Source organism: Pseudophryne corroboree, chromosome 9 (assembly GCF_028390025.1).
Source record: "Pseudophryne corroboree isolate aPseCor3 chromosome 9, aPseCor3.hap2, whole genome shotgun sequence".
Lineage (NCBI taxonomy): Eukaryota > Metazoa > Chordata > Amphibia > Anura > Myobatrachidae > Pseudophryne > Pseudophryne corroboree.
In genome coordinates, this window is record NC_086452.1 from 107,988,199 (window position 1) to 107,999,640 (window position 11,442).

The following is an 11,442-nucleotide window of genomic DNA, read 5'->3' on the forward strand; positions in this document are numbered from 1 at the left end:
ACTGCTATGGGTGAGGTGTGATGGTGCTGGGAAAGAGGTGCAAGGGCAGAGGCGGAACCAGCGGTGGTGCTAGGGGGCACCAGCCAAAATCTTGCCTAGGGCATCATATTGGTTAGGACCGGCTCTGTCCAGTGGTACTGTCGTATAACTCCAGTGGTACTGCCGTATAATTCCAGTGATCCTGCTGTATAATTCCAGTGGTACTGGCGTATAAATCCAGTGATCCTGCCGTATTATTCCAGTGGTACTGGCGTATAAATCCAGTGATTCTGACGTATAATTTCAGTGATCCTGCCGTATAATTCCAGTGATCCTGCTGTATAATTGTAGTGATCCTGCCGTATAAATCCAGTGATAATGCCGTATAATTCCAGTGATACTGCCGTATAATTCCAGTGGTACTGTCGTATGAGGCCAGTGATCCTGCCGTATAATTCCAGTGGTACTGGTGTATAAGTCCAGTCCAGTGATACTGCCGTATATGTCCAGTGGTACTGCCGTATAACTCCAGTGGTACTGCCGTATAATTCCAGTGATCCTGTCATATAATTCCAGTGATCCTGCCATATAATTCCAGTGGTACTGGCGTATAAGTCCAATGACCCTGCCGTATAATTCCAGTGGTACTGGCATATACGTCCAGTCCAGTGATACTGCTGTATATGTCCAGTGGTACTGCCGTATATGTCCAGTGATACTGCCGTATATATCCATTGATACTGCCATATATGTCCAGCGGTACTGCCGTATAAATGCAGTGATCCTGACGTATCATTCCAGTGATCCTGCCGTATAATTCCAGTGGTACTGGCATATAAATCCAGTGATCCAGCCGTATAATTCCAGTGGTACTGGCGTATAAGTACAGTGATCCTGTCATATAATTCCAGCTATCCTGCTGTATAATTGCAGTGATCCTGTCGTATAATTGCAGTGATCCTGTCGTATAAGCCCAGTGATCCTGCCGTACAATTTCAGTGACCCTACCGTATAATTCCAGTGATCCTGCCGTATAATTGCAGTGATCCTGCAAGTGCAATAAAAGTGATGAGTGAATGAATATATGGCTGAGATTTTGGTTATTTTTCTCAGCCATATATTCATTCACTCATCACTTTTATTGCACTTCACTGTCCACCCAATATCATATTATTATTTCATTCACGATTACTTTTCACTTTTTAGAGATCATTATTCACTATACCTTTTATCTAATTGAAATAATTCTCTTAAAAATGTATTATGTATCCCTATTTATACAATTGTTACTAGCATTATTAATCATCTTCTTAATAATTTTTAGACTTAAAGGTCTGCTCATTTCTTCCATCTGTTTAATACATGAATGTATGATAAGACTCTCTTAAAATGTCCGTGCGTTCCACGGCGCTGTCAAAAGCAGGAAATCACCAGGCAAAGGCCTATGAAGATGGCCGTGCGTGTCAAAACCCCGGAACTAAACACAGATGCCCTCCACTTCACTGTGAACCCTTTTCAGCCAGCCGGACCGGAAGTGACGTTGTATCTCTGTCACCCGGATAGCGGAAGTGACGCAGTGCGTTACACACTGCGTGCCACCGCTGAGATCTTCACCGCCGCTGTCCCTAGCGCCCAGCGGAAGTGACGTGATGTGGTTCACGCCGCGTGTCACAGCCGCATGGCGCACTGCCGCTCTCCTCAGCGCCGGGCGGAAGTGACGCATGTGTGGTTCAACATGCAGTTCACGGCCGCTCCTGAGACATTTTAAAACTTTTAAAAACTTTTAAACTCCAATTTCATTGTGGAAAAAAAGAGGAAATTGGCGCCCAGGGATTAGTATAACCCGTAGATTGTACAGAACCCTATGGGTTTCACAAATATTACTGATTTTAAAACAAAAACATGAACTGTTCCTTCATAAAAGTTTATTAAAATTTACAGAAACAAAATGACATGTCCATCATGTTACATAGACATTATGATGTAATTTCTCTTATAATGATCCATCACTGAAGTTGTGGAGGAATGTAGACAATTTTAAGCAATATCTTAAATCCTTCCTCATAGGATATTTAGAGATCACATCAAGTACAAAAACCTAACGCGTTTCGTCTAGTAACTAGACTTCATCAGGGGTATGTCTTTTGATATTAACGTCAATCTAAAAGTACTCAGTCAAGGTGGTCAATCAGAATAGTTCGAAGGGTGACTTCAAAGCATCACTAATAGGTACCGCTGAGGCTTCAAGCCGGCCTCGTGGATTCAGTATTCAGAATTCATATAATTCCTATGTTTAGCCTTCAAAGGAATAGCGGAATCAGCAAATTGTTATGCACACCAGTGCCTGCAGGAATGTACTGGTGTCTGAACTGTTATGCACACCAGTGCCTGCAGGAATGTACTGGTGTTTGAACTGTTATGCACACCAGTGCCTGCAGGAATGTACTAGTGTCTGAACGGATAGGGATGCAAAACAAATGAACTCACAGACAGACTGGGGAATATGACATTACGTACACAGAAGGTGATAGGGTAACAAAATAAACACAAAGTGAACAGAGAAGCCCAGAGGCTAAGAAACTGGGTGTCTCCCTAGTATTAGTAATGCTCAGATGGAAAAAGCAAGATGTTGTGTTTTAATACGTAGAGAACCCGAAATGCTGTTGCTAAGGGCAACAGCAAAACCCTAAAGGGTTACCAACGGGTGTGGCAGTAAACTCCTTGGTCAGAGATGGAATGATAGACACAAGGAGAGTCTCCACAATCCTAATCCTCACTTGCAGTGCACAGGTTCAGCTTACTGCCACTAAACTGACACCTGAACTCCTTGCACAGTGAGACAGGATTTAGGCAGGCAAGTCTGAGAATACAGCCGCAAACTTGCTAAGTTCACAGAGTAGCAAAAGAACCCCAGCAAGTTAAACGACTGACTCCAGTCTTACTGCTAGGTCTGGATTGGCAGAGTGTAGTACCAAATCCCCAGGCCTATTTGCAGTAAGCAACAACAAATACAAAGCTACACAGTACTGGCTAACTTTCAGGAACTGACTAACCAACAAAGATTCAGCAGCATCTGCTTAACCTGAGAAGAGGCCTTATATAGCAGGTGCTGTCCACGCCCCACTCAGACCTCACAGACTGTGAGCACAAAAACCAGCACCGGATCCCCTGCCGTGCACAGAGCCTGTAACCACTGCACAGCAAAAGACCCGAACCGGAGTATCAGCTGCGCTCAGGTTACTCCGCTAGCACTTGTCTCCCGGTTGCCATGACGACGTGGCAGCACAGGGCAGGAGACCCTGACAGTACCCCCCCTCTGACGAGGGGTCAAAGAACCCCTACCACCGGGTTTATCGGGGAACTGCGAGAAGAAAGAGCGTATCAGTCTGGGGGCATGAAGATCACAACTGCGCACCCACGACCGCTCCTCCGGGCCATACCCCTTCCAGTGCACCAAAAATGCAGCCGACCCCGAACCATCTTGGAGTCAAGAATCCTTTCAACAACAAACTCCCTCTGGCCACGTATCAGAAGAGGGGAAGGTCTTCCACTGGAAGAAGGATTACTAATCGCCCGTTTTAAAAGGGAACAATGAAATGTTTTATTGATACCCAAAGAACGGGGCAGATCTAACTGAAATGCCACCGGATTGATAACCCTGGTGATCTTATAAGGGCCGATGAACCGGGGGCCTAACTTATGAGATGGCTGTCTCAACTTCAAATTCTTGGTAGACAACCAGACGAAGTCTCCTAATTTGAAGCTGCAGGGTCTTTTCCGCTTATCAAAAACCCTTTTGGTCACTAATGACACAGACACAAGGGCTTTCTTCACTTTCCTCCAAATACCTCTAAGGACCGAAACCACAGAGGAACCACCAGGCGTGGAGTCCAGGGGGTCAAAAGAATTGGCCTTAGGATGATGCCCATACACACAAAGGAAGGGAGAGATCCCTGTAGCAGAGTGAGCCGCGTTGTTATAGGCAAACTCCGCCATGGACAGATGAGCAACCCAGTCAGTCTGACACTTGGAGACATAACACCTGAGGAACTGCTCCAAGGACTGGTTCACCCTTTCAGTCTGCCCATTAGACTGCGGATGGTAGCCTGACGACAAGCTGACAGAAATCTGGAGATCGGAACAAAATGCCCTCCAGAATTTGACCACAAACTGGGATCCGCGGTCGGAGACCACATCAAGTGGCAACCCGTGGAGACGCACAACATGCAGCATAAATAATTCAGACAGGCATCTGGCTGATGGCAGCCCAACCAGTGGAACGAAGTGCGCCATCTTCGAAAACCTGTCAACGACAACCCAGATGGCTGTCATCCCCGAGGATTTGGGCAAGTCCACCACAAAATCCATTGAAATGTGGGTCCATGGCTAGATGGGATAGAGAGTGGATGTAATGGGCCAACAGGAACCCCTCTAGGAGTCTTATTTCGGGCACAGATGTCACATGCCCGAACCCACTGATCCACATCCTTAGCCACCGAGGGCCACCACACCGCCCTAGATAGCAACTCCCGAGTTCTGGCAATACCCGGGTGACCTGCCGACTTCTTGGCATGGAATTCCAGGAACACTCGCTGTCTTAACCTAGGAGGCACAAACAAAAGACCTACCGGAAGGTCTGGAGGAGCCTGCTCCTGTGCTCTAAGGACTAATGATAAGAGGTCCTGGGTAATGCCCACTTTAATACATGATGGGGACACAATGGGCAACGGCTCCTCGGTGGTCTCCTGGATTGGAGCAAAACTCAGCGAGAGCGCATCAGCCTTGATGTTTTTTGACCCAGGGCGATATGTTATCAAAAAATTAAAGCGAGCAAAAAACAAAGCCCATCGTGCCTGCCTGGCATTGAGACGCTTCGCTGACTCTAAATATGCCAGATTCTTATGGTCGGTGAGAATTGAGACCACAAACTTAGCCCCCTCAAGCCAGTGTCTCCACTCCTCGAGTGCATCCTTAATAGCCAACAATTCCCGGTTACCCACGTCATAATTCATCTCGGCAGGCGAAAATTTACGGGAAAAGTAAGCACAGGGATGAAGGTGATTATCAGACACTCCCATCTGAGAGAGCACTGCCCCAATACCCATCTCAGAGGCATCCACCTCCACCACAAAAGGACGCTCTGGATCTGGGTGTCGCAGCACCTTGGCCGAGACAAATGCCCTTTTGAGACGGGCAAAAGCCGCTTTGGCCTCACATGACCAGTGAGCAACATCCGCCCCTTTCTTAGTGAGTGCGACCAAGGGCGCCACTATAGACGAAAATCCAGCGATAAATCATCTATAAAAATTCGCAAAGCCCAGGAAACGCTGAAGCGCCTTCAAACTAGTGGGCTGCACCCAATCCAGGACTGCCTGTACCTTGGAACCCTCCATTTGGAAACCTTCTGGGGAGATAATATATCCTAGAAATGCGATTTGCTGAACTTCAAATTCGCACTTCTCCAGCTTCGCCCCAAGCCGGTGGTCTCTTGAGTTTCTGGAGGACTAAGTGTACATGCTTCCGATGTTCCTCCAGGGAATGGGAGAAGATTAGGATGTCATCTAAGTATACAACTAAGAATCTATCCAAATATTCCCTGAGTACATAATTCATGAAATCCTGGAAGACTGCCGGGCATTACAGAGCCCAAAAGGCATCACCAAATATTCATAATGCCCTGAGTGGGTATTAAAGGCAGTCTTCCATTCATCCCCCTCTCTTATTCGGATTAGATTGTACGCACCGCGTAGGTCAATCTTAGAAAAAATGGTGGCAGTACGAAGCTGGTCAAACAAGACCGAAATGAGAGGCAGTGGGTATGAGTTTTTAATCGTGATACGGTTCAATTCCCTGAAGTCGATGCAGGGTCGCAACGAACCGTCCTTTTTACCCACGAAGAAGAACCCCGACCCAACTGGAGACTGTGAAGGTCTGATAAATCCCTTAGCCAAGTTCTCCTGAATGTACTCTGCCATAGCCTGAGTCTCAGGACGTGACAGGGAGTACAACCTGCTCTTGGGAAGCTTAGCATTTGGCAACAAATCAATGGCACAGTCATAGGGGCGATGGGGAGGTAGTACCTCTGCAACTTTTTTGGAGAACACGTCCGCAGAATCTGCATAACACCCTGGCAATCCTGGCAAACTTAGCTGCGAGAGCCTGACTGGAAGGCTCAAGCAACTCCTGAAACAATCAGTACCCCAACTAAGAATCTCCCCAGAGACCCAGTCAAATTGAGGATTGTGGGCCCTTAACCAGGGTAACCCCAACACCAATGGGGCAAAAGTACAGACAGTCACATAAAAGGACAATTTTTCAGAGTGTGTAGCTCCAATAAACAAAGAAATCTTGCACGGGTGTGGCAGTAAACTCCTTGGTCAGAGATGGAATGATAGACACAAGGAGAGTCTCCACAATCCTAATCCTCACTTGCAGTGCACAGGTTCAGCTTACTGCCACTAAACTGACACCTGAACTCCTTGCACAGTGAGACAGGATTTAGGCAGGCAAGTCTGAGAATACAGCCGCAAACTTGCTAAGTTCACAGAGTAGCAAAAGAACCCCAGCAAGTTAAACGACTGACTCCAGTCTTACTGCTAGGTCTGGATTGGCAGAGTTTAGTACCAAATCCCCAGGCCTATTTGCAGTAAGCAACAACAAATACAAAGCTACACAGTACTGGCTAACTTTCAGGAACTGACTAACCAACAAAGATTCAGCAGCATCTGCTTAACCTGAGAAGAGGCCTTATATAGCAGGTGCTGTCCGCGCCCCACTCAGACCTCACAGACTGTGAGCACAAAAACCAGCACCGGATCCCCTGCCGTGCACAGAGCCTGTAACCACTGCACAGCAAAAGACCCGAACCGGAGTATCAGCTGCGCTCAGGTTACTCCGCTAGCACTTGTCTCCCGGTTGCCATGATGACGTGGCAGCACAGGGCAGGAGACCCTAACACAAATTCATGCCAAAATGGACCTCATGGATCAACTATAGGCGTGAAATATGGATACGGATATGTTGTCCTTACAGTTTCACACCGGTAAAGACTTTCCCAAGAACAGCCAGTTGTGATCCAGTATCCATCCATATACTTTATACCAGTGTGTCTGAATTCAGGATCGTCTTAGGCGCTATTCTCCATTTTTTATATATATATATATATATATATATATATACCCTGTTGCAAAGCGGATTACTGAGGCCATAACAACTATGCTGGTGTTAGACGTGCATCCGGTATCCGCCATTAGTGCAGTGGGACTGCAGTGCCAACTCTAGATGGGCCAGGTGTTTGTGCCGCATACTTGTGTCGCTTAGCTTAGTCATACAGCTACACCATTGCCCTCTTTTACTTCTTGGCATGATGTGCTGTTTGGGGCCTTTTTTTTATATCTGCCCTCCTGTCTGACACTGCAGCGCCACTACTAAATGGGCCAATTGTTTGTGTCACTTAGCTTAGTCACACAGCTACCTCATTGACCTCTTTTACATCTTTGCATGATGTGCTGTTTGGGGCCTTTTTTTATATCTGCCATCCTGTCTGACACTGCAGTGCCACTCCTAGATGGGCCAGGTGTTTGTGCTGCACACTTGTGTCGCTTAACTTAGTCATACAGCAACCTCGGCGCACCTCTTTTTCTTCTTTGCATCATGTGCTGTTTGGGGACTAGTTTTTTTTAAGTGCCATCCTGTCTTTAACTGCAGTGCCACTCCTAGATGGGCCAGGTGTTTGTGCCGCACACTTGTGTCACTTAGCTTAGTCATACAGCCACCTCTGTGCAACCTTTTGGCCTAAAAACATTATTGTGAGGTGTTCATAATTGACTGGAAATGAATTTTATTGAGGTTAATAATACCTTAGGATCAAAATTACCCCCAAATTCTGTGATTTTAGCTGTTTTTATGTGGGGGGTTTTTCAAAAAATCATCCAGATCAAAAAGCAAAACTAAAACCCGAATGGGTGGTTTTGGCAAAACCAATCCAAACCAAAACACGAGCAGGGAATTAGAACCAAAACCAAAACATGAAAAGTGCCCGCCGCACATCTCTAGTTCTTATCCATCTAAGTGCCTAATTCAGACCTGATCATGGATGTGCAAGAAAATGCATACCTACTATCAATTTCTTTGACATGAAGGGGGGATGCCCAGCACAGGGCAAGTCCGCCCCGCATGCCAGATCCTGTCGTCATCCCCCACCGCACACATGTGAAAGCATTGCACAAGATTGTCCCCTTTATCTACTGTTTTCTCCTCAGATTCGGCCTTTGCACACCTGATCACCTCCTTAGCCTCATTTTGTCTGGTAAGATACACCACTTTAGGGTATATTCAATAAGAGTCAGATACATTCCGACATGCATTTGTTGGAATGGATCCTACAACCCCTATTCAAAGAGTGGCCAAATCCGACTCTTCTCACTGCTTCTCACCCCGGCTCCGCTCCCCTTACCCCGGCACCACTCCCCTCACCCCGGTGCTGCTCCTCCTGGTCACAAAGTAATACCATTTCATATTACGCCGCACAGTAGTCTCTATTATTCAAATAACGCCACACAGTGGTGCCATTTACACACATAACAGCCCCCTTTAAAACATTACTCCAGGTAGAGCCCCTTTTACACACTGTGCCAGGTAGAGCCCCCTTTTACTCACTGTGCCAGGTAGAGCCACCTTTTACTCATTGCGCCAGGTATAGCTCCCTTTTATTCATTGTGTGCTGGACCAATGTGATAATTGCTCTCCTTTCCTTTCTTTGAAGGAAATCTACACTCATCATTTGGAGTTTGGGTCTGCTTAGAGTATCCATGCTGCAGTGATATTTTTATTATATTAGGTAATCTACACTGTCAATTTTTATATCATAAGCTATATTGTTTTCTCGGATGATACTTTATTTCAACTTTGAAATACTTGGTAAACTCCTATCTCAGTGTTTGTTTTGGTTGAGTTTTATGGCATGCTCTGTAACTGGAGGTGGGGTGTTAGGCCTTGATTGCATTTTTCAGACACACATGTATTCTTACCATTCATAAGGAAAGATGCTAGGCTGAACAGCCTGACTGAACAGGGTTGTCTTAGAAGGGTTGATTTAAAAGGGTTAAGAAAATATTACAGCATAGACTTACCCAGGACTTACCAGGATGAAAACAGACAGAAATATCCCACCAACGTTGCAACAAAACAACCACCCTTCCTTTCATCCTCAATCAAAATCATCTGTGCATTTAAGCGTATGTATATATCTTTCCAACTATAATCCTCATGACCTCTAAGAACACAATGCAACCAATTGTGTATAAAACCAGTTACATTGTGATTTGCATGTAACTATACATACTGTAACTGTTTGTAATTTTGTTCTGCCATGCTCAGTTAACATACAGTGAAACAACACCAGTAAATAGGCACCTGAACTTTTAACTCGAACAAGTGAATTACACTCTCAGCCTAGATAACTCTGGTTTAATCTCAAACGAACTATGTACCACAAACTGATTTTCTGCATTGCTCTTCATGGAGTATTCATAGAGACCATTACATCATTCAGTCTCCCAGCAACTCACCCCTCTGTACATTTTGCCCCCTCAATTATTCACTCCCCTCTTATTAGCACTCACGAGCTTTATACTTCTCTATACTCATTGACATTAACATCTACAACCTCTCCCCATAAAAAACTTTCACAAACCTCTGACACCCACATTTATCTCTCTCTTCTGCTTCTGAAAGCTGGTGACATTTCACCAAATCCAGGACCCAGCCACTTGCATCGCTCACATTCACCTGATTCACAGCAACATAGAAATCCAGCTAACCTCATAAACATCACATGTCTTCAACCCCTTATGGAATGCACGCTCTGTTTGTAACAAATTAACATTCATCCATGAACTCTTCATATCTAACAACTTCAATCTGCTGGCTATAACAGAAACCTGGCTCACACAATCAGACACAGCCTCCACTGCAGCACTGGCACATGGTGATCTCCACTTTACACACACCTTTAGGCCTGGTAACAATAAAGGAGGAGGAGTTGGACTTTTACTTTCCCAATCTTTCGCATACACTGTTCTACCACAGGTTCCATCACTCATATTTACATCATTTGAAGTACATTCCATTAGGGTTTACTCTCCTTTCTCTCTGCGTGTTACAGCTATCTATCGCCCACCTGGGCATTCCAAACAATTTCTGGGAGATTTTTCTGCCTGGCTCCTTCACTTCCTATCCTCTTTACGTCTCGACCATTTTCATGGGTGATTTCAATATTGCTATTGATTGTCCAAAATCTGCTGCTCACGCCTCCAAACTACTCTCTCTAACCTCCTCTCTTGGCCTCTCCCTATGGACTGACTCCTCTACTCATCAGGAGGGCCATTGCCTTGATCTAGTATTCACCAGACTATGCTCCGTTTCTCATCTCACTAATACTCCTTTCCCCCTCTCACATCACAACCTTTTCACCTGCATGCTCTCCTCTGTTAATTCAAACTCTGTGTTGCTGAAGTCCTCCAATCTTCCTCAAACCCGCAGAAATATTAACACAATTGATCTTCAAGAACTTTCCACCTCACTCCAACAAATGCTTTCACCTATTTCTGCATTCACCTCTCCTGAGATGGCTGTATCACACCTGAACCAGACTCTAGAACTAGCCCTTGATGAAGTGGCTCCAGCTACCCATCACACTCCACGTTAGCCTAGATGTCAACCATGGCACTCTAAATTAACAAGACAACTACAAAAACTCACACATAAACTTGAATGTCAGTGACGTAAATCTCGTATTTCAAGTGACTTCCTCACATATAAGACTGTCTACCACCCTTATAGAAATGCCCTGGACACTGCCAAACAAACATATTTCCAAACTCTTATCTCTGCTCAAGCCTCTAACCCCAAATGACTCTTTAATACATTTAAATCACTTCTGAATCCTCTCTGACCTACCCCACCATCTACTATCAAGGCACAAGATCTTGATTCCTACTTCAAGGAGAAGATTGATAAGATCTGAGATGAAATGGTATGCTCTTCGGCAGCCAGTGACCTGCTCAGTTCTTTACCTGAACCCTCTGGCACTCTCTCTTCATTTGATTCCACAAATGAAGATGAAGTATCATCACTCTTCTCATCTTTCTTCTCTACTACCTCTCCTCTTGATCCTTTACCCTCACAAATAAGTAAAGCACTGTCTCCAGTGCTCATCCCTACCTTAACATCTGTAATCTCTCTCTCTCTTTACTGGTATTTTTCCTTCACTCATCATGCTTGCAGTGATTACTCCCATTTTAAAAAACTAAATTCTGACCCTAACTCTCTCTCAAACTACCGCCCTATCTCTCAGCTCCCTTGTCTCTCTAAGCTACTTGAGAGACTTGCCTACACTCGACTCACACATTTTCCTAACTCACACTATTTATTGGACCCACTTCAGTCAGGCTTCCGTTCCCA